The sequence below is a fragment of the Oncorhynchus masou genome, chromosome 9 (assembly GCF_036934945.1).
Source record: "Oncorhynchus masou masou isolate Uvic2021 chromosome 9, UVic_Omas_1.1, whole genome shotgun sequence".
Lineage (NCBI taxonomy): Eukaryota > Metazoa > Chordata > Actinopteri > Salmoniformes > Salmonidae > Oncorhynchus > Oncorhynchus masou.
In genome coordinates, this window is record NC_088220.1 from 62,035,971 (window position 1) to 62,058,540 (window position 22,570).

A 22,570-nucleotide genomic window follows, 5' to 3' on the forward strand; every position below is an offset into this window, starting at 1 on the left:
CCATTGAGGGATCTTTGTGCAGCAATTACATGTTAGAAACATTGTTTGGCTCATGAACAACCACAGAGAGATGTCACTAACGGTTCTACACCAACTGCTTCACAAATCTGTCTCAGCCAGTCTTATTAGCTTAAACAGGATCTCACAGACAGGTCATGTGTAGTTAACATACTGCAGATCAGATATACCAGTCTCAGTATGACAGGGAGTGACTCAGTCTGTCTGGATGTTAAGACTGCAGAGAGCAGCGTTGTAGTTAGTGTTCTGTCACTTACTACATCCCCATAAGGCAGACTGACAGGATTGGGTGTCTGTTTCAGAGCCTCAAATCTCAGCACTCACAACAGTCAATCAATCCTCCTATCTAACGCGCTCTGTAATACACAGCTTACATGGGAATTCAGCCTATATAGAAGTCAGCAGAACTCAGCAATGGCATATATACTGGGAGTTTGTCAGGAAGAATGAGAGCCCAGAGCATGCATGCAAAGAATGTTTGTTGTTGGTTTGCAGTAAACATTAGTTGCTGGGATTGAAAAGGATTCCCCCAAAACCCACTAACCCAAATCTAGAAGTTACTGGAATTTAGCATGTGTTGTGTGTGAAAATGCAGCTACATAACAAATCCAACTCTAGAGAAGAGAATTCAGCTCAACACAGAATAGATGAGGGTAACGCAGACCAGGCATCCGCTTTCTCTGCAGCTCCAAATACTGTCAGAAAACTACCCAACATACTGTATGTCAACAAGGATAAATGGACAGCAGACATGTTTTAAGGCTCGTCCTTCAAAAAAAGAAAGAAATTGACCTAGACATTTACACCGCAGAGGACTTACGGACCTCATAGCTTGAGCAGGATGGTGGCTTCTCTGGTTCAAGCCTGGTGGTACCCACCCACCCCCTAGCCTGCTTGGTGACTGCTTGGACCTCTGTAGGGGCCATGGGAATTGAGCTGGGGTATATTTATAGCCAGGCCCCTCTCTGGTGCGGGGACGGAGGGGAGAGGCTTGGCAAGGGTTGCTGGGGCCACTTCTTTGGGGGTTCCAAGGAATGTCCGGGTCGACTGAAAGCCTGGGGAGTGGAGGCTCAAATAGGGCCAGAGGTGGCCTCAAACTGACATGGGACATCTGTGGAGCCGGATGGGGACAGAGCCCCGAGTCTGCTGAACTAACAGGCCCTAGTTGGGACAGGAAGTAGTGACTGATCACAGGAAGTGAGGTTGTAAAGTGTTGAGCCTTCGTCTGACTTCACATCCAGCCTGACTTGTATTTAAAATCTATATCATACCACTTCCATATTGAAACAAATTAGGAACATTGATAATGACAATGTTTATTGTCCATCAAGAGGATATTCTTTCAGGTGCTAGACACAGCTACATTTCCATGACAACAAAACATCCTTCAAGGCATTGAAAGGGTTATGTGCTCTAGCATCAAAACAACCTGGAGGTGGTCATTAGTGTCGTCTCATTACCCAGCATCCCCTGGGGTGGATTTATGGGTCCAGTTAATTCTCTACCCCGGTCTCCCATAGGGAGGGGTAGGGGGGTGTAGGGCAGAAAGAGGGAGGGAGATGGGGGGGGGGGGGTGAATAAAGAGAGTGCGAGAGAGAGGAGGAAAGGGGTGAGGGGCAGACAGATGTAGATCTGCACTTAAAAAGGTGTAGTGCTTTCTCGTAATGGAGGAGAAGGAACAGCACATCCGCAGCAGCCTTCAGCAGGGACAGGGAGATGACAGAGGCACTGAGGCAGAAAATAAAGGTGGTGGTTTTAAAGAAGTTCAGTAACAATGGACCACACCACTCTGCTACATGGAGGCTAGAGGTGGGGACAGGAGACAAGGAATAGTGATGCCTCGTGTTCTGTAGTGTAGTAGATCATTGTAAGTTCCACATTGACACATTCTTAACTCCTGACATGAGAGAGGCAGACACTTTAGTGGTGGTTAGATAACTTCAACTGAGGATCCATTCAGACTCACGGAGAGCTGATTCTAAGTTTTTCATAGACACTTAACTTAGTTTCACTCTGCTCTTGACTTCCCACAACCTTGGGTCGCAGTGGGGTGTTGCGTGTCTTGCAGCTCCCAAACTCGATTGTGTCCCTACCCTGGTGTCAAACTGTGAGCCTGAGGGTGGTCTGTCACAAAATGCCACCGCCACAGCTAGAGACTTGGTGTCCGAATCGCAATGTCACAATCACACGCCACATTTCCCCAGACAGAGCTGAGAGAAGAATTAAGCCCAAGCACTTCCCTACTGAGATGAACACACAATGACAACTCCGGTAGCAGTGACAGTGCGCCACCCACTTAACTAGTGACCCAAAGCCTGGTGATATGAAGTAGAATGGCTCCATTGTTTGGCATGGGTCCTCTGAATGGCGCAGTAGCCCCGACAGTCGCTCAGAGCGCAGAATAAATACAAGCCCACGGAGAGAAGCACAAGACTGAACTACACTCAACCTTCTAGAGTTTTCCCTGTTTAGTTAACACTATCAACGTTTCCCTTTACTGTGGAAATTGTGTTCCGTTGCACACGACTCAGCCTGTACTCTACACAGACCGGTGCGGCATAGCCAATCAGAGCTACAGTAGGCCTATATGGGTCTGTGGAGGTTACTTTTAACTGGACTGTATTTACAGCTGTGGTCTGGAGTAGATGCGCTTGTTTTGAGATCAAAGCAAAGCTGTATGTAGCCACGCGTGCACATTTTGTTCATATCCTTTGCTAGTTAGTGAGTTATTAGCCCAGTTATACATCATTTGTAGTCAGCAATAGGGGAGTGATTACTTCCTACAAGAGATTGAACAGCTATTTCCATGTTAAAATGTTATGGGATACATATTCTCCATAGTTTTTGATGGGAGGCCACTGTGGTTGGGCTACATTATGATCAAATAGCCACAGTAGCCTACTTGGCCACTGTTAACTAACTTAAAGCGGGTACAGCCTCTGGTGTTCACAGTAAACCTGCACTTGAAGTTGCACAGAATTTTCCCAACATTCAAGTTTGCTCTCAGCAGAACTAAAATTCACCTGAAAACAATAAGGGAACAATGGTTGCACTATAGTTGATGTGGCCTGATATAGATCAAAGTACTTTTGAGTAGTTGCAGCACATCAATAGCAAATGATGATATCAAAACCAACCTGTACCACCCATCCCTAGCTAGGCATGCTTGGTGGCAACACCTCACACATCTATTTTTATTTTTACAGGCATTGTCACTGTTAACTGGCGCCACTGGTTTACAGCTGTCAATCATGCAAGGGATGGACAGGGTGTGGCTACAGACACATTTGACATCTACAGGATACCCAGTGGCAGGCACACACAGGGATGGAAAACACCCAGCATCCATCCACTGCAGTAGCTAATAGGCTAATAAAGTCTAACTATAGCCTCTTCATTCCACCATGGCCACAGTGACAGGCTGTAATTGAAGGCGAGGGATATAGGCCTAATGCTGGGTTGACTATAAGCCACAGACAGACCAACACACACAGAGACAGAGAGAGACAGAGAGACAGAAACCCTGGTTCTCGTTGACAGTGAAGAGATCTGTGGTTAGTCGCTGTGCTTCCCTGCCCAGAACTGGCACCGTCCAGGGATAGTGATGACATCATCACTCAGAGTGTGTTTGTATGCGTGGGTTTTTTCACAACTAGAGAGAGAGGAAACCACAGTCACCCTCTTTCCCCACCACACCCCAGAGTCCAGCATGGGCTGGGCTGAAGCCAGGGATGGTCACAGTGGAAGAGTATAGGCTACACTGCAGAGCTGAAGTTTGTGCTTTGTGGTCAAACCGTCAGTGAAGTTTAATGCATTCATGGATCTGAAGACCTCAACATCGATCTTCTCTCATACTCAGAAGGGTCTTTTGCTTCAACCTAAACCCCAGTAGATCCAGTGGCTCTCTAGCTCATAACTCAATCACGTGGCTCTCTACTCTTTGTAGCTCAGGACTGAATTTGAGAATTAGAGAATTCCTCTCTGGGCGTTCCCTCTCCGTGCTGCAGCAGTTACAGTAGCTTTGCATCCCAGGGGTAAGGAATGCTGCTTAGAGGAAGGAACAGCTCCTTCACATACACTCATACAGACCCACTCCCCTCCTCAGCTACCCGCTCCTCTTCTCCTGTCCTCAGAGAGGTCTGTCTGCTGTGTTTGGAAATAAACCTCTCCCTCCAAACAGCTGTAGGGCCATGGGATGTTGACAACACTGGGATGTGTGTTTGTATGAGTGTGACCGGGCTCCATCCCTCACGGGACGCTACGGACAGTGGAATTGTTGGTGCCGTCACACTCGCATACATACATGGGGTCAAAAACAGACCTGGTGCTCGTCTCAGCTGTCACCTTGCTTGGGACGAGACTAGAAAAACTGGGTTCAACACCAGACCACACCCATTTCCACACAGCAGAACGCCTTTTATGTGGAGGCAAACACAAATCCTCTCAAACATTCATTACCCAAATCAACACCTTCCGCTGTCAAAAATAACATTTTCCCTTTCCCTACTACAGATAACAACTTGGAATTTTGGTGAAAGGGAAGCTATCAGTCATTTGCAGGCCTATTCAGTAGTTCAAGCAAATCTTCAAATGCTTATTTTTAATTGACCCTTAATGACCTCTTGGTCCAGACCATTATCAGGCCAGTCAATCGACATCACCAATGGTGATGCAATGTGTACAGTAGGAGGCTGAGTAAAAGAAATAAAAATAATAGTAAATGTCTTCTTACCTCATCATCTGTCCAGAGGAAGATTGGATGGGATGGCAGAGAAGCAAATGGTTCCAGATTCCACACACGTACGCAGGTAAATGAATACAAGAAAGAAAAAAATTAAGAATAATAATTAAATCAGGGAAAACATTATTTACAACATCTGAAATTCCATTCCATCAAATCCAGAGACTGTCCATAACATATGTTAATCTCAACCTGTGATCTGGTTCTGGATTATACGATACTGTTAGGTTCAGGTTGTGGTGTTGGCTTGGCTAGGATGTACTGGAGATAACATCTCAGTGTCATAACCTCGGAATCATAATACTGAAGTAGCTCCCAGTGTGGTTCGTTCTTGGATAGTCAGTCTGGTTGTTAGCCAGACCCAGGGAGACAAGAAAAAAAAAAACTTTATCAACGTTGCTGACACAATGTCTGACTAACCAGCTGTTGATGGCTATTAAAAGCCACTAGCTGTTAAACAAATTGCAACGTGAGAGAATGTGAGAGAGCGAGAAAAACACAAGGGGGGTGTGAGGAAGCAAGTATGTGTGTGCGCGCGCGCGCGCATGAATAGATGAAATGTGTGCGAGGGAGAGAAAAGTATAGACATTCTTGAGTATACAGTATACTATGTCAAAAGGGGCAGCGGCTCAACATATTTCTAGGTTTAGGCTGGGTGCCAGCCAGCGACATCAAACCCACAATTCCTACCCAGGCCTTCTGAGGAAATGTAGCCTGACAGAAAGCAAGGCAGAGACAGAAACTCAAAATCACCAGTGTGCTGGAGATGTTCTATTCAGTACAGTTTTCCTTCCATGCACCTCTTAATATGATATACTTTTTCTAACAACTCGCACCCCTATGTAAAGCAAGGCAGAGAAAGGGCTGCTGGGTTTACATGGGTCTACAGAGCACACACTCCAGCGCAGAGGGGACATGTGGAGCTGGTATAAGGAGATTAGACTCACACCACCACCATGTATGTATGCTATGATCACTTCAGACACAGCCGTTGCTAATCCACGCTCACTCAATTATCCCCACAGCTGACCAAAAGGGATGCACGTTTTCATTCTCTTTAAAAACAAGATTTACGGTAAAATACTATTTTAGGTCAAAGTCCCTCTGCAATGCCCTGCAAGTGAATTCCAGCAAATTGTGTCCGTCTACCGTTTCACTGATTAAAAATGCGTTACCTCCAAATCTGATGCAATTGGCATCACAAAATGTCTTCCAAGGCAGAAAGACATAACATCTCATTATAAGATGGGGACAGCCTACATACAATACCAGAATGAGTACTACTCATTCTATGGTTGTCTTTATTTTTTTAAATTGCAGAATAATAGTGAAGACATCAAAATGATGAAATACTACGTGATTCCATATGAGTTTTACAAAAAATAAATAGTTAAACCAATCAAAATATATTTTATATTCTTCAAAGTAGCCACCCTTTGCCTTGACAGCTTTGCACACTTTTTGCATTCTCTCAACCAGCATCACAAGGTATTCACCTGGAATGCATTTCAACTAACAGGTGTTCCTTGTTAAAAGTTAATATCCTTCCTTAATGCATTTGAGCCAATCAGTTGTGTTGTGACAAGTTAGGGCTATCTTCTGCATATCACCCGTATTTAGTGAAAGACCAAGTCCATTTTATGGAAAGAACAGCTCAAATAAGCAAAGAGGAATGACAGTCCATCATTACTTTAAAGACATGAAGGTCAGTCAATAGAGAACATTTCAAGGACTTTGAACATTTCTTCAAGTTCAGTCGCAAAAACCATCAAGCGCTATGATGAAATTGGCTCTCATGAGGACCGCCACAGGAAAGGAAGACCCAGAGTTACCTCTGCTGAGGAGGATAAGTTCATTTGAGTTACCAGCTTCAGAAACTGCAGCCCAAATAAATGCTTCAGAGTTCAAGTAACAGAGACACATCTTATCAACTGTTCAGAGGAGACTGCGTGAAATCAGGCCTTCATGTTCAAATTGCTGCAAAATAAACCACTACTAAAAAGGATACCAATAAGAAGAGACTTGCTTGGGCAAAGAAACACGAGCAATGGACAATAGACCAGTGGAAATCTAGGCTTTGGTCTGAGTCCAAATTAGAGATTTTTGGTTACAACCGCTAGGTCTTTGTGAGAAGCAGAGTAGGTGAACGGATGATCTCTGCATGTGTGGTTCCCACTGAAGCATGGACGTGATGGTGTGAGGGTGCTTTGCTGGTGACACAGTCAGTCATTTGTTTAGAATTAAAAGGCACACCTAACCAGCATGGCTACCACAGAATTCTGCAGTGAGACGCCATCCCATCTGGTTTGCACTTAGTGGGACTATCATTTGTTTTTCCATGGGACCAAGAACCAAAACACCTCTAGGCTGTGTAAGGGCTATTTGACCAAGAAGGAGAGTGATTGAGTGCTGCATCAAATAACCTGGCCTCCACAATCACCTTCAACTCATCCCAAACCATCTCAAATTGGGTTAGACAGCAGATTGAAGAAAATGCAGCCAAAAAGTGCTCAGTATGTGGAAACTCCTTAAAGACAGTTGGAAAAGCATTACTCATGAAGCTAGTTGAGAGAATACCAAGAGTGTGCAAAGCTGTCAAGGCAAAGGGTGGCTACTTTGAAGAATCTAAAATATATTTTGGATTTGTTTAACTTTTTTGGTTACTACTTGATTCCATGTGTTATTTCATAGTTTTGATGTCTTCACTATTATTCTACAATGTAGAAAATAGTAAATATAAAAACCAAGGAATGAGTAGGTATGTCCAAACTATTGACTGGTACTGTACATACATTATATAGACTTGGTATTTTGTTGTAACAATGTACTGTACTGATAATATAATGGCTGGCCTTCTTGATGTCAGTGTGGATTGTGTGATGACCTACATTGGAGTGCCTCTATAACCATGATGCTGTTAGTGAGGCCACAGTGGTCTGGGATGGCTGCGTCTCTCCAACGAGAGCTCACTGAGGAATGTCCACCGCTAGCCACTATGACTGGACCGGCCATCAGCAGGCATGGGTTCAAATGGTATTTGTTTGATCACAAATACTTTTAGCCACGCTTTATTGAGCTTGCCTGGTGCAGTGGTAGTCAATGGGATAGTCACGAGATTGCTGTATGGGGGGGGAGGGGGTTAGCACTTCACACAGGCTCAATTAAACTCGCAAAGTATTTGTAAGATTTCAAATACTATTTGAACTCGGGCCTCTGGTCATCAGTCTACCACTACTGGATGTTTTCCCAGCTGGACTACAGGGGAGAGCAGTACTAACAATTTAGTGAGGATCGTTGAGTTCACAAAAACCTACAACAAAAACCTACAACTTCTTACTGTGAAGTAGTAGGGTTCCTTCCCAATGTTTTGGGTTGGGTATCAAAAGGTTGGGTCTTATATTTGTACTCGTTTAAGACAGACAATTTCTAAATGTGTTAAATCAGTTAAAATGGGTTAATTACACAGTCGTAGATTCCAATTTGAGCTACTATAAAACAGGGACGGTTGACAACTAAAAATGGAAGGAAGAAGGTGGCCAAATTAAAACCTTGCTCGGTCTCAGAAAGTAATACAATTTAGTGAGGATCGTTGAGTTCACAAAAACCTACAACCTGCATTTGGAAAAGGGACAATGGACTGAGAAAAAGACACTGTTTCAGTCTACTTATACCATATAAAGGAATACATGACCATCAGCTGACTCTGCTGGCTGCAGTAAAGTACATCCATGATCAACTCCAGTGTAGATTTGGCCTTGTGTTTAAGGTTATTGTCCTGCTGAAAGGTGAATTCATCTCCCAGTGTCTGGTGAAAGCAGACTGAACCAGGTTTTCCTCTAGGATTTTGCCTCTGCTTAGCCCCATTCTGTGTTTTATTTTTTAATCTTGAACAACTCTCCAGTCCTTAAAGATAACAAGCAAGCCATAACCTGATGCAGCAACCACTATGCTTGAAAATGGTACTCCGTAATGTTGTATTTGACCCAAACATAACACCTTGTATTCAGGACAAAAAGTTAATTGCTTTGCCACTATTGTTTGCTGTACTACTTTAGTGCCAAGATGCATGTTTTGGAATATTTTTATTCTGTACAGGCTTCCTCCCCCACTCATTTAGGTCAGTACTGTGGAGTAACCACAATGTTGTTGATCCATCCTCAGTTCTATCACAGCCATTAAATTCTAACTGTTTAAAGTCACCATTGGCCTGATCCCTGAGCAGTTTCCTTCCTCTCTGGCAAATGATTAAGGAAGAATGCCTGCATCTTTGTAGTGACTGGGTGTATTCATACACCATCCAAAGTGTAATTAATAACTTCATTATGCTCAGAGGGATATTCAATCTCTGCTCTTTTTTTTAATCCATCTTTACGAGACTTTGAAAACCCTCCCGGGTCTTTGCGGTTGAATTTGTATTTGAAATGCACTGCTCGACTGGGGGACCTTTAATTGTATGTGTGGGGTACAGAGATGAGGTAGTCATTCAAAAATGTTAAACACTATTATTGCACACAGAGTGCATCCATAGAACCTGTGAAGGACATTTTTACTTCTGAACTTATTTAGGCTTGCCATAACAAAGGGTTTGAATACCTATTGACGCAAGACATTTGAGCTTTTTATTCATTTGTAAACATATCCTTCACACAATACCCCATAATGTCAAAGTGGAAGGCCAGTGACACATCTCAATTTAATTAATTTTAAATTCAGACTAACAAAACAAAATGTGGATAAAGTCAAGGGGTGTGAATACTTTCAGAAGGCACAGTATATCCCCCTTTCTCTCTGTTCCCACTTTCTCTTAAGGCAACAGTCTGAGCTAACCAGATCAGTCTATCAGTGGTGGCATCGTCGGGCACAGAGCTAAAAGGAAAATAATTAGTTGGGCACAAGTACACACAATCAGTGTGGAATTGTGAAACGTTCATTCACTCCGTGACTTGTGTTGCATGCTAAATAAATGTATGCAAAAGAAACTCTATGCTCTCTATAGAAACAGTCAGGTCATCATTGGATAAAACCTAGTCAGGAGTAAAAACAATGCTCACCCTGATACAGAGAGTACCAGGGGAGACAGATGAGACAGTTTCCCCAAAGGCTGACTGGAGAATAAAGGGCTTTACTCATCTGGAGGAAAGATATTCTCCAAAACGTCAGTCAGTGCAATGGTCAGGGGCGCAACTTTCACTGGGAACATGTCCCCACTACATTCTGAAATTTCATTTTTTGCCCATGGAATGTGATACAATACGATGCAACGGTGTGCTTTAGGACCATGCGGACGCAATATGCAGATTAGACAAGGAAATTATATATCCACCACCTCTTGTAAACTGCATAGTCGATCACTTGAAGGTATTGATGGCTTTTTCACTTACCTTTCTGCCTAAAAGGGTCAAACTCAGCCCAACATGACAGCATAAGCCATAAATCTGATTTATGACCACTGTTTAAAGTAAATATGTAACGACTCAGGGAGCGGGTTTTCGTGGGTATTTCTGGCGTACCAGGAACTTCTCTCTCTGCAAGTGAAGGCTTACATTTTTCGCATAAACTAGTAATTTACCTCCCCGCTCCTACTGGTCCATAAATAGTAGTGTGATGTGTTGTGAGTGTCACATAACTATTGCATAACTATACATTCCTCTGGGCACCACTTTAACAAACAATACGCGTGCGACCAGCAATCTGTACGCCAGTCTAGATAAATACGATTCCAACGAAGGAGCGCACGAAACGCAGCAGGACGCAAAACCACCTGCGATGCAAACAAACCGACCAATTAGGAATTGTTTTCCGAAATTCTCCTCCGAGTACACCTGCATAGGCTAGTTATTGGCACACTCACCTTCCAATATAGACTGGATTGATTTACTCACCGTGGTTGAACATTGTTGTCCTAAACCGGTTGTTGGAAGACGAATTTTCCATTTCGCAATTGCAGTAAGAAGGAATGCTATTCCAAACTCTTGAGTCCTCCGTTTGGGGTTTACGTAGGGTATTCCGTGTTTTGATTGCGCAGGACAATGGGGCTTGCGACCCACCTACCCTATAATAAATTGTGCAGGAGGCTGCTCTGCTTCTTCTTCCACTGCTATTCCTTGCAGTGCTGCCTTTTCTAAAGTGCAAACAACACTGAATGGCAGCTTCTGTGTGAAGCGATTTTAACAGCGCACGTCCAGTAGCAACGCCAGATCGTGACGTCACACGGCACAGTTCTCACCACGGTCAGAATGAAAACAATCGCACATGGATGCGCAGGGTGCATAAAATAATGGTAACCTGTGCCTGAGAAATGTACCCTTCCCTCCGCAGGGAGGGAGATTGCATTGTCCAGTTAAAATTAATTACATAATGGAGTGTAAATGTAGGTTAGGCTATACTAGCTTGAAGATTCGATTCACAGTAACTTCTTCCCGCTGCTCTGTCTTTTGCTACATAAGAAACGAACGTCTGTGAGTGTGTCATAGCGTTTGGCCGGAGCAAGGGTAGCCAGGCAAAGGCTATTAGGCCCACATGAATGTCTTATTTTGGATAGTCTAGTTCAAACATTCAACCTCCATCTGCGTACCCCCTCTAGCACCAGGGTCAGCGCACTCACAAATGTTGTTTTTTGCCATCATTGTAAGCCTGCCACATACACACTATATGATATATTTATTAAACATAATAATGAGTGTGAGTTTTTGTCACAACCCGACTCATGGGAAGTGACGAAGAGTTCTTATAGGACCAGGGCAAAATAATAGTAATAATCAATCATTTTGCTCTTTATTTAACCCTCTTACATATAAAACCTTATTTGTTCATCGAAAAATGTGAATAACTCACCACAGGTTAATAAGAAGGGTGTGCTTGAAAGGACACACAACTCTGCAATGTTGGGTTGTATGGAGAGTCTCAGTCTTAAACAATTTTCCACACACAGTCTGTGCCTGTATTTAGTTTTTGTGCTAGTGAGGGCCGAGAATCCACTCTCACATAGATACATGGTTGCAAAGGGCATCAGTGTCTTAGCTCAATTTGCCAAGGCAGGATACTCTGAGCACAGCCCAATCCAAGAAATCTGGCAGTGGCTTTTGATTAAATTAAATTTTCACAGAACCGCTTGTTGCAATTTTGAATAGGCTCTCTTGTTTAGATATCGATAAGTGGATTGGAGGCAGGGCATGAAAGGGATCAATTAATCCAGTTGTTTGTGTCGTCCGTTTTGGGAAAGTACCTGCGTATATCACATTTGACATTGTCCGTAAACTTTAGTTCATTTGCACACAAAAAATCATACAATGATGGAAAGACCTGTGTGTTGTCCTTGTTAATGCAGACAGAGATCTCCAACTAAATCATATCCTCAATTTTGTTCAGCACATTGGATATAGTTGCGGAGAGTCCCTGTAATCCTAGATTCAGATCATTCTGGTGAGAAAAAACATCACCCAGATAGGTCAGTCTTTTGATGAACTTGTCATCATGCAAACGGCCAGACAAGTGAAAATTATGGTCAGTAATGAAAACTTTAAGCTCGTCTCCCAATTCAAAAACATGTGTCAGTACTTTGCCCCTTGATAACCAGCACACTTCTGTTTGTTGTAAAAGCGTTACATGGTCAATACCCATATCATTGCATAATAATGCAGAAAATACACGAGAGTTCAGGGGCCTTGCTTTAACAAAGTTAACCAATTTCAGTGTAGTGTCCAAAATGTCTTTCAAGCTGTCAGGCATCCCCTTGGCTGCAAGAGCCTCTCAGTTGATGCTGCAGTGTACCCAAGTGGCGTCGGGAGCAACTGCTTGCTCGCACCTTACCACTCCACTATGTCTCCCTGTCATGGCTTTTGCGCCAGCAGTACAGATACCAACATATCTTGACCACCAAAGTCCATTTGATGTCACAAAGCTGTCCAGTACTTTAAAAATATCCTCTCCTGTTATCCAGTGGTTTGCAGAAGAGGATGTCTTCCTTAATTGAGCCCCATAAACATAATAGACATATAGCACCAGGAGCTGTGCCAGGCCCGCCATGTCTGTTGTCTCATCCCGTTGTAACGCATAGAATTCACTGGCTTGTATGCAAAGCAGTAATTGTTTCAAACCATCTCCTGCCACGTCACTGATTGCATTGTGAAACAGTGTTGTTTGATGGAGGCATTGTCTGTATAGTTTTTGGGCCTTTCCCCCAGCCATATCCACAGCAGCAGGAAGAATTAAGTCCTCCACAATAGTATGGAGCTTGCCTGTCCTAGCCACTCAGTAGCTTACCATATAAGACGCTTCTAGTCCCTTCTTATTAATGGTATCTGTTGCTTTTATACATGTCTAAATCCTCGAAAGTAGTTTTAAATCTCACTCAAAAAAACTCCTGTGGCTTATTTTTCAAATTGTCATGTTTTGTTTTTAAATGTGCGCAAGAGTGAAGGTTTCATTGAGTTGTGAGATAGTACTTTTGCACATATAACACACTGTGGCTGAGGAGAGGCACTACTACCAATATAAGGGAACCCCAAATCAATGTAGTTCTCATCATATTTGCGCCTCTTCGATGGTCCAACGTCCCTGTCTGTTGTTCTGTGCTTTCCCGGCTGCATCAGATTCACAACTGTCAGTGTCCATGCTAGCTGGGCTAACAACAAATGTAGAATTACTGATGCTAGCATTGGATGTGCTTGTGGAAGCAGAACAACTTGTGTCGTCGACAGATGCAGGTGTAGTACTGCTGGTAGTAACAGTACTACCAGTAGAGCTGGTATGTGTCTCTATGGATGCGGGCCTTACTTTTTTTAACCATTTATCAATTTTGGAGCAAATGGAATGAGCAGCAGCTATGTTTGGCTACATACGGACCGTGCAATTCCCGCGAGAGAGTAACGGTTAATGTGATTGGATGTTAATTATTTGACTAGGCTACCTGTATTTAACATTGTGTTGTTATTTTGCTGAACACTAGATGGTTTCATTTTATTTTTGGCATTGAAACAAAGCTACTCATGCGAGAGAGAAAAACTCACCCAAATGTATAGCCCCGTTTGAAAATGTGAAGAAACAAAATAATAATACTTATATATATACATACATATGTATATGTGTGTATATATATATATCTATATATAAATATATATATAAATATATATATATATATATATATATATATATATATATATATATATATATATATATATATATATATATACACACACACAGTTGAAGTCGGAAGTTTACATATACCTTAGACAAATACATTTAAACTCAGTTTTTCACAATTCCCGATATTTAATCCTAGTAAAAATTCCTTGTCTTAGGTCAGTTAGGATCACTACTTTATTTTAAGAATGTGAAATGTCAGAATAATAGTAGAGAGAATGATTTATTTCAGCTTTATATCTTTCATCACATTCCCAGTGGGTCAGAAGTTTACATAATTAGTATTTGGTAGCATTGCCATTAAATTGTTTAATTTAGGTCAAATGTTTCGGGTGGTCTTCCACAAGCTTCCCACAATAAGTTGGGTAAATATTGGGCCATTCCTCCTGACAGAGATGGTGTAACTGAGTCAGGTTTGTAGGCTTTCTTGCTTGCGCACATGCTTTTTCAGTTCTGCCCACACATTTGCTATAGGAAAGGAGGTCAGGGCTTTGGTGAAGGCCACTCCAACACCTTGACTTTGTTGTCCTTAAACCCATTTTGCCACAACTTTGGAAGTATGCTTGGGGTCATTGTCCATTTGGAATACCCATTTGCAACCAAGCTTTAACTTCCTGACTGATGTCTTGAGATGTTGCTTCAATATATCCACATAATTGTCCTACCTCATGTGCCATTTATTTTGTGAAGTGCACCAGTCCCTCCTGCAGCAAAGCACCCCCACAACATGATGCTGCCACGCCCATGCTTCACGGTTGGGATGGTGTTCTTCAGCTTGCAAGCCTCCCCATTTTTCCTCCAAACATAACAATGGTCATTATGTCCAAACAGTTCTATTTTTGTTTCATCAGACCAGAGGCCATTTATCCAAAAGTACAATCTTTTTATGGCGGTTTAGGACTAGTGGCTTCTTCCTTGCTGAGAGGCCTTTCAGGTTACGTCGATATAGGACTTGTTTTACTGTGGATATAGATACTTTTGTACCTGTTTCCTCCAGCATCCTCACAAGGTCCTTTGCTGTTGTTGCTGTTGTTCTGGGATTGATTTGCACATTTCGCACAAAGTACGTTCATCTTTAGGAAACAGAACGCATCTCCTCCCTGAGCGGTGTGACTGCTGCGTGGTCCCATGGTGTTTATACTTGCGTACTGTTGTTTGTACAGATGAACGTGGCACTTTCAGGTGTTTGGAAATTGCTCCCCAGGATGAACCCGACTTGTGGAGGTCTACAATTTCATTTCTGAGGTCTTGGCTGATTTCTTTTTATTTTCCCCATAAAGTCAAGCAAAGAGGCACTGAGTTTGAAGGTTGGCCTTGAAATACATCCACAGGTACACCTCCAATTGACTCAAATGATGTCAATTAGCCTATCAGAAGCTTCTAAAGCCATGACATAATTTTTTTGAATTTTCCAAGCTGTTTAAAGGCATAGTAAACTGTGTATGTAAACTTGACTCACTGGAATGGTCTGTAAACAAATGTCTGTATGTCACGAATATTACCGAAGGTGACTCCCCTTCTTGTTCGGGTGGCGCTCTGCGGTTGTCGTCGCCGGTCTACTAGCTATCACCGATCCATTGTTCTGTGTTCCTTTGGTTTTGTCTGATTGGTATCACCTGTTTCTTGTTTGGTTGTTAGGGTAGGGTTATATATAGTTTGTTCAGCCCGCTTCTGTTTCGTGCGGGCTTGTTCGTCTGTTCTATGTTTGAGTGTATTTTGTTTGTATTTTGGATTTCGCGCTGTCCGTTAATATTTCTGATCATTTGTTTTCCTACTTTTGTTCATGTTATTTTTCCGGGACATTAAAGCGTGTTTTTTCCCACATCTTTTGCTCTCTGTGCTTGACTCCACACCTACTCACTCATTTGCGTAACAGAAACCCGCACCACGATATGGAGTCAGCAGGAGCAGCGACCACTCCTCTTCCCACTATGGAGGAGAGAGTCCTTCATCACACGTCCATCCTCCATCGCCTAGGATCAGCGATGGATCAAATGATGGAGAGGATGGATCGTTGGGAGAGGAATGGTCTCCCTACTACCCCACTGACCCTCCCACCAGCAACTCTATAATCTCCCCCATCTGGATCTGGTTCCAGCTCTCTGCGCATTACGCCTCCGAGGGAGTACGATGGAGCAGTGACGGGGTGCCAGGGATTCCTGCTTCAACTAGACCTCTACCTGGCCACCGTTCGGCCGGCTCCCTCGGACGAGGAGAGAGTGTGGGTCCTCATCACATGCCTTACTGGTAGAGCCCTGGAGTGGGCTAATGCGGTCTGGAACGGGCCCGACTCAGCGAAGGACAATTACCCGGAGTTCACCCGCCGTTTCAGGGCCGTGTTCGATCACCCTCCAGAAGGTCGAGCGGCGGGTGAGAGATTGTTCCATCTCAGACAGGGGACGAGGAGCGAGCAGAACTTCGCGCTGGAGTTCCGGACCTTGGCCGCTGGAGCAGGGTGGAACGACAGGGCCCTGATAGACCATTACAGATGTAGCCTGAGGGAGGACGTCCGCAGGGAGCTGGCCTGTTGGGACACTACACTTAGCCTGGATGGACTGATAGACCTGTCAATCCGGTTGGACCATCTGCTAGCTGCTCGCGGACGTTCTGAAAGGGTCCTGTCAGTTCTACCTCCTGACCCTCCTGCTCCTATCCCGATGGAGCTAGGAGGGACCGCGTCTAGGGAGAGCGGAGGAGGAAGCTCCTCCTGTACCAGTTGTGGCCGGAGAGGGCACACGTCTGGTCGGTGCTGGAGGAATTCATCTGGGAATCGAGAAGGCAGGCAGAATACTCCTCGGTCACCCCAGGTGAGTAAGCACCACACTCTCCCAGAGTTTCCTGTTGGTCACATGTTCTTATTATATTGTTTCCTTAATTATTCTCCTTCTCTCCAGCATAAGGCACTGTTAGATTCAGGCGCAGCTGGAAACTTTATAGATCGCGGACTCGCTCAGAGGTTGAGGATTCCGTTAGTAAAAGTAGACCCCCCTTTTCCCGTGCACTCTTTAGATAGTCGACCATTAGGGTCAGGGCTGGTGAGGAAAGCCACAATTTCGTTGGAGATTATTACGCAGGGGAATCACAAGGAGCAAATTAGTTTGTTCCTTATCGATTCACCTGCGTTTCCAGTGGTGCTGGGGATTCCCTGGCTAGCTATTCATAATCCTACGATTTCGTGGAAACAGGGAACTCTCCAGGGTTCTGATGAGTGTTCAGGCAGGTGTGTAGGGGTTTCCATCGGTGCGACAACGGTGGAGAGTCCAGACCAGGTTTCCACCGTGCGCAATCCAGCTGAGTATGACGATTTGGCTATCGTTTTCAGTAAAAAGAAGGCGACCCAATTACCACCCCATAGGCAGGGGGATTGTGTGATAAACCTCCAGGGTAACGCTGCACTCCCCAGGAGTCATGTGTATCCTTTGTCCCAGGAGGAGACGGTGGCTATGGAAACTTATATCACCGAGGCTCTGGGACAGGGGTACATTCGGCCCTCCATGTCACCTGTCTCTTCGAGTTTCTTTTTTGTGAAGAAAAAAGATGGTGGTTTGCGTCCGTGTATTGATTATAGAGGTCTAAATTCCATCACGGTGGGTTTTAGTTACCCACTACCTCTCATTGCTACGGCAGTGGAATCATTTCACGGAGCGCAGTTCTTCACTAAACTGGATCTCAGGAGTGCTTATAATCTGGTGCGTATTCGGGATGGAGATGAGTGGAAAACTGCATTTAGCACTACTTCTGGCCATTATGAGTACCTCGTTATGCCATACGGTTTAAAGAATGCTCCAGCTATATTTCAATCCTTCGTGGATGAGATTCTCAGAGACCTGCACGGACAGGGTGTAGTGGTGTATATTGACGATATTTTGATCTACTCCGCTACACGCACTGCGGTTGGAGCGGTGCTCTCATATCGTTCGGGTACGCCACCGAAGCTCCGCCCCTGTGCCTTTTTTTTCGAAGAAACTCGGGCCAGCGGAGCGGAATTATGATGTGGGGGATAGGGAGTTGTTGGCTATGGTTAAGGCCCTGAAGGTGTGGAGACACTGGCTTGAGGGGGCTAAGCACCCTTTCCTTATCCGGACTGACCACCGTAACCTGGAATATATCCGATCAGCTAGGAGACTGAATCCTCGTCAGGCAAAGTGGGCCATGTTTTTCACCAGATTTTGTTTCACTATCACGTATAGACCAGGTTCCCTCAACACTAAGGCCGACGCGCTGTCAAGACTCTATGACACTGAGGACAGGTCCATCGATCCTACTCCCATCATTCCAGCAGCTAAGCTGGTGGCACCAGTAGTATGGGATGTGGATGCGGACATCGAGCGGGCGCTAAGGGAGGAACCTGCGCCTCCACAGTGTCCGGAGGGTCGTAGGTACGTGCCGCTGGCTGTTTGTGATCAATTGATTCGATGGGCTCATTGTCTACCCTCGTCGGGTCACCCAGGTATTTTTAGGACAGTGTGAGGTCTTCAGAGGAAGTACTGGTGGCCCACTTTGAGGAGGGATGTGCGATTCTATGTCTCCTCCTGTTCGGTGTGCGCCCAGAGTAAGGCTCCTAGACACCTACCACGAGGTAAATTACAACCTCTTCCCGTTCCACAACGGCCGTGGACCCATCTATCGGTGGATTTTCTTACTGACCTTCCTCCCTCTCAGGGTAACACAACGATCCTGGTCGTTGTGGATCGGTTCTCTAAGTCCTGCCGTCTTATCCCATTGCCCGGTCTCCCTACGGCCCTACAGACTGCGGAATCTCTTTTCACCCATGTCTTCCGGCACTACGGGGTGCCCGAGGATATAGTTTCTGATCGGGGCCCCCAGTTTATCTCCCGTGTTTGGAGGGCATTTATGGAACGTCTGGGGGTCTCGGTCAGCCTGACCTCAGGGTATCACCCGGAGAGTAATGGGCAGGTGGAGAGAGTGAACCAGGAGGTGGGTAGGTTTCTGCGGTCGTATTGCCAGGACCGGCCAGGGAGTGGGCGAGATATATTCCCTGGGCAGAAATAGCCCAGAACTCACTAAGCCACTCCTCTACCAACATGTCACCATTTGAGTGCGTGTTGGGGTACCAGCCAGTCCTGGCACCGTGGCATCAGAGCCAGACTGAGGCTCCTGCGGTGGAGGAGTGGGTGCAGCGCTCTAAGGAGACCTGGAGGGCTGTCCAAGAGTCATTACGCCAAGCGAGTGTAAGGCAGAAGAAGAGCGCTGACCGTCACCGCAGTGAGGCCCCGGTGTTTGCACCTGGGGACAGGGTCCGGCTCTCGACCCGAAACCTGCCCCTCCGCTTGCCCTGCCGGAAGCTGGGTCCGCAGTGTATAGGGCCATTTAAAGTCCTGAGGAGAATAAACAAGGTTTGTTATCGATTATTACTTCCTTCGTATTATCGTATTAACCCCTCGTTTCATGTGTCTCTTCTCAGGCCGGTGGTAGCTGGTCCCATGCAGGAAGGTGAGGTTCCGGAGGTTCCTTCCTCCGCCTGGACATCGAGGGGTCCCCGGCGTACAAGATACGAGCTATTCTGGACTCGAGACACCGGGTGAGGGGCTTGCAGTACCTCGTTGACTGGGAGGGGTACGGTCCAGAGGAGAGGTGCTGGGTTCCGGTGAGGGATATTCTAGATCCATCTATGTTGAGAGAGTTCCATCGCCTCCGTCCGGATCGCCCAGCGCCTCGGCCCCCGGGTCGTCCCCGAGGCCAGCGTCGGCGTGCTGCGGGAGCTGCGCGTCAGGGGGGGGGGGGGGGTACTGTCACGAATATTACCAAAGGTGACTCCCCTTCTTGTTCGGGTGGCGCTCGGCGGTTGTCGTCGCCGGTCTACTAGCTATCACCGATCCGTTGTTCTGTGTTCCTTTGGTTTTGTCTGATTGGTATCACCTGTTTCTTGTTTGGTTGTTAGGGTAGGGTTATATATAGTTTGTTCAGCCCGCTTCTGTTTCGTGCGGGCTTGTTCGTCTGTTCTATGTTTGAGTGTATTTTGTTTGTATTCTGGGTTTCGCGCTGTCCGTTAATATTTCTGATCATTTGTTTTCTTACTTTTGTTCATGTTATTTCTCCGGGACATTAAAGCGTGTTTTTTCCCACATCTTTTGCTCTCTGCGCCTGACTCCACACCTCCTCACTCATTTGCGTAACACTGTAAACAATTGTTGGAAAAATTACCTGTGTCATGCACAAAGTCGATGTCCTAACCAACTTGCCAAAACTATAGTTTGTTAACTAGTTTGTTGACTTCAACTCAACTCAATAACTCAGCAAAAAAAGAAAGGTCCCTTTTTCTGCACACTGTCTTTCAAAGATAATTCTTAAAAATCCAAATAACTTCACAGATCTTCATTGTAAAGTTTAAACACTGTTTCCCATGCTTGTTCAATGAACCGTAAACAATTAATGAACATGCACCTGTGGAACGGTCGTTAAGACACTAACAGCTTACAGACGGTAGGCAATTAAGGTCACAGTTATGAAAACTTAAGACACTAAAGAGGCCTTTCTACTGACTCTGAAGAACACCAAAAGAAAGATCCTCAGGGTCCCTGCTCATCTGTGTGAACGTGCCTTAGGCATGCTGCATGGAGGCATGAGGACTGCAGATGTTGCCATGTCCGTACTGTGAGATGCCTAAGACAGCACTACAGGGAGACGGGACGGACAGCTGATCGTCGTTGCAGTGGCAGACCACGTGTAACAACACCTGCACAGGATCGGTACATCCAAATATTCCACCTGCAGGACAGGTACAGGATGGCAACAACTGCCCGATTTACACCAGGAACGCACAATCCCTCCATCAGTGCTCAAACTGTCCGCAATAGGTTGAGAGGCTGGACTGAGGGCTTGTGGGCCTGTTGTAAGGCAGGTCCTCACCAGACATCACCGGCAACAACGTCGCCTATGGGCACAAACCCACCATTGCTGGACCAGACAGGACTGGCAATAGTGCTCTTCACTGACAAGTCTCGGGTTTGTCTCACCAGGGGTGATGGTCGGATTCACGTTTATCGTTGAAGGAATGGGCATTACACTGAGGCCTGTACTCTGGAGCGGGATCGATTTGGAGGTGGAGGGTCCATCATGGGCTGGGGCAGTGTGTCACAGCATCATCGGACTGAGCTTGTTGTCATTGCAGGCAATCTCAATGCTGTGTGTTACAGGGAACACATCCTCCTCCCTCATGTGGTACCCTTCCTGCAGGCTCATCCTGACATGACCCTCCAGCATGACAATAACACCAGCCATATTGCTCTTTCTGTGCCTGATTTCCTGCAAGACAGGTATGTCAGTGTTCTGCCATTGCCAGCAAAGAGCCCGGATCTCAATCCCATCGAGTACGTCTGGGACATGTTAGATCAGAGGGTGAGGGCTAGGGCCATTCCCCCCAGAAATGTCCAGGAACTTGCAGGTACCTTGGTGGAAGAGTGGGGTAACATCTCACAGCAAGAACTGGCAAATTTGGTGCAGTCATGAGGAGATGAGATGTGCTGCAGTACTTAATGCAGCTGGTGGCCACACCAGATACTGACTGTTGCTTTTGATTTTGACCCCCCTTTGTTCAGGGACAAATTATTCAATTTCTGCTAGTCACGTCTGTGGAACTTGTTCAGTTTATGTCTCAGTTGTTGAATCTTATGTTCATACAAATATTTTATTTATTTGCTGAAAATAAACACAGTTGACAGTAAGGATGTTTCTTTTTTTGCTGAGTTTATATTATGTTAATCACATTTTTATTTGCCATACCCCTGACGGCATTGCACTTATGTACCCCCAGTTTGGGAATACCTGGTCTAGTTGTGTTGACATTTTATAATGACTGCTTCTTTATAATTTTGTACTTATTTAACCTTTAACTAGGCAAGTCAGTTAAGAACAAATTCTTATTTACAACGATGGCCTACCCCAGCCAAACCCTAACCCGGACAACACTGGGCGCCGTCCTATGGGACTCCCAATCACGGCCGGTTGTGATACAGCCTGGAATCAAACCAGGGTCTGTAGTGACACCTCTAGCACTGCGATGTAGTGCCTTAGACCAGTGTGCCATTCGAGAGCCCCATTTTCTATAATGAATATTAAATCACTTATTTTATCCGTACTTGATTAGTTATCCCATTAATAAATCAATCTTATTCAGCTACAGTAATCAGGTCTTGAATCTAATAAAGACCTGATTACTGTAGCTGAATACGATCTGTTAGAGCAGGACTGGAACAAAAGCACAGCACAAACAGTGGCTTTCCAGGAAGAGGCTTGGCCACCTCTACTGTGTAGGAAAATATAACTTGTTGGTTGAAGAGAAAACAATGTTTTTTCAGCTATTCAGGTCATTTGAAATGAGTTAATTCTCGAGAGCAAAAGCTAAATTCATTCATCACAATGCTGAAGTCAGTAGCCTACTTAACTTCAGTGAGAAAGTTAAAGGATTTCACTGAGGAGGTGACGACTGTTTTACTTGCAGCATCATTGTCACAGGCCGGCTCATAGCCTGTGGCAAAAATGACGGGACGCGAACAACAGGTATAGGCCAATCAAAAAGGTTCTTTATTATAAACCAAACTATTAACTTTAAACAAAGAAAAAGGAATGAGGTGTGAAAGTATAATGTAAGGTGTATGTAAAGTGCAGGGATGCGTGAATCTGTGTGTGTGAATGACTGAGTGAAAACTA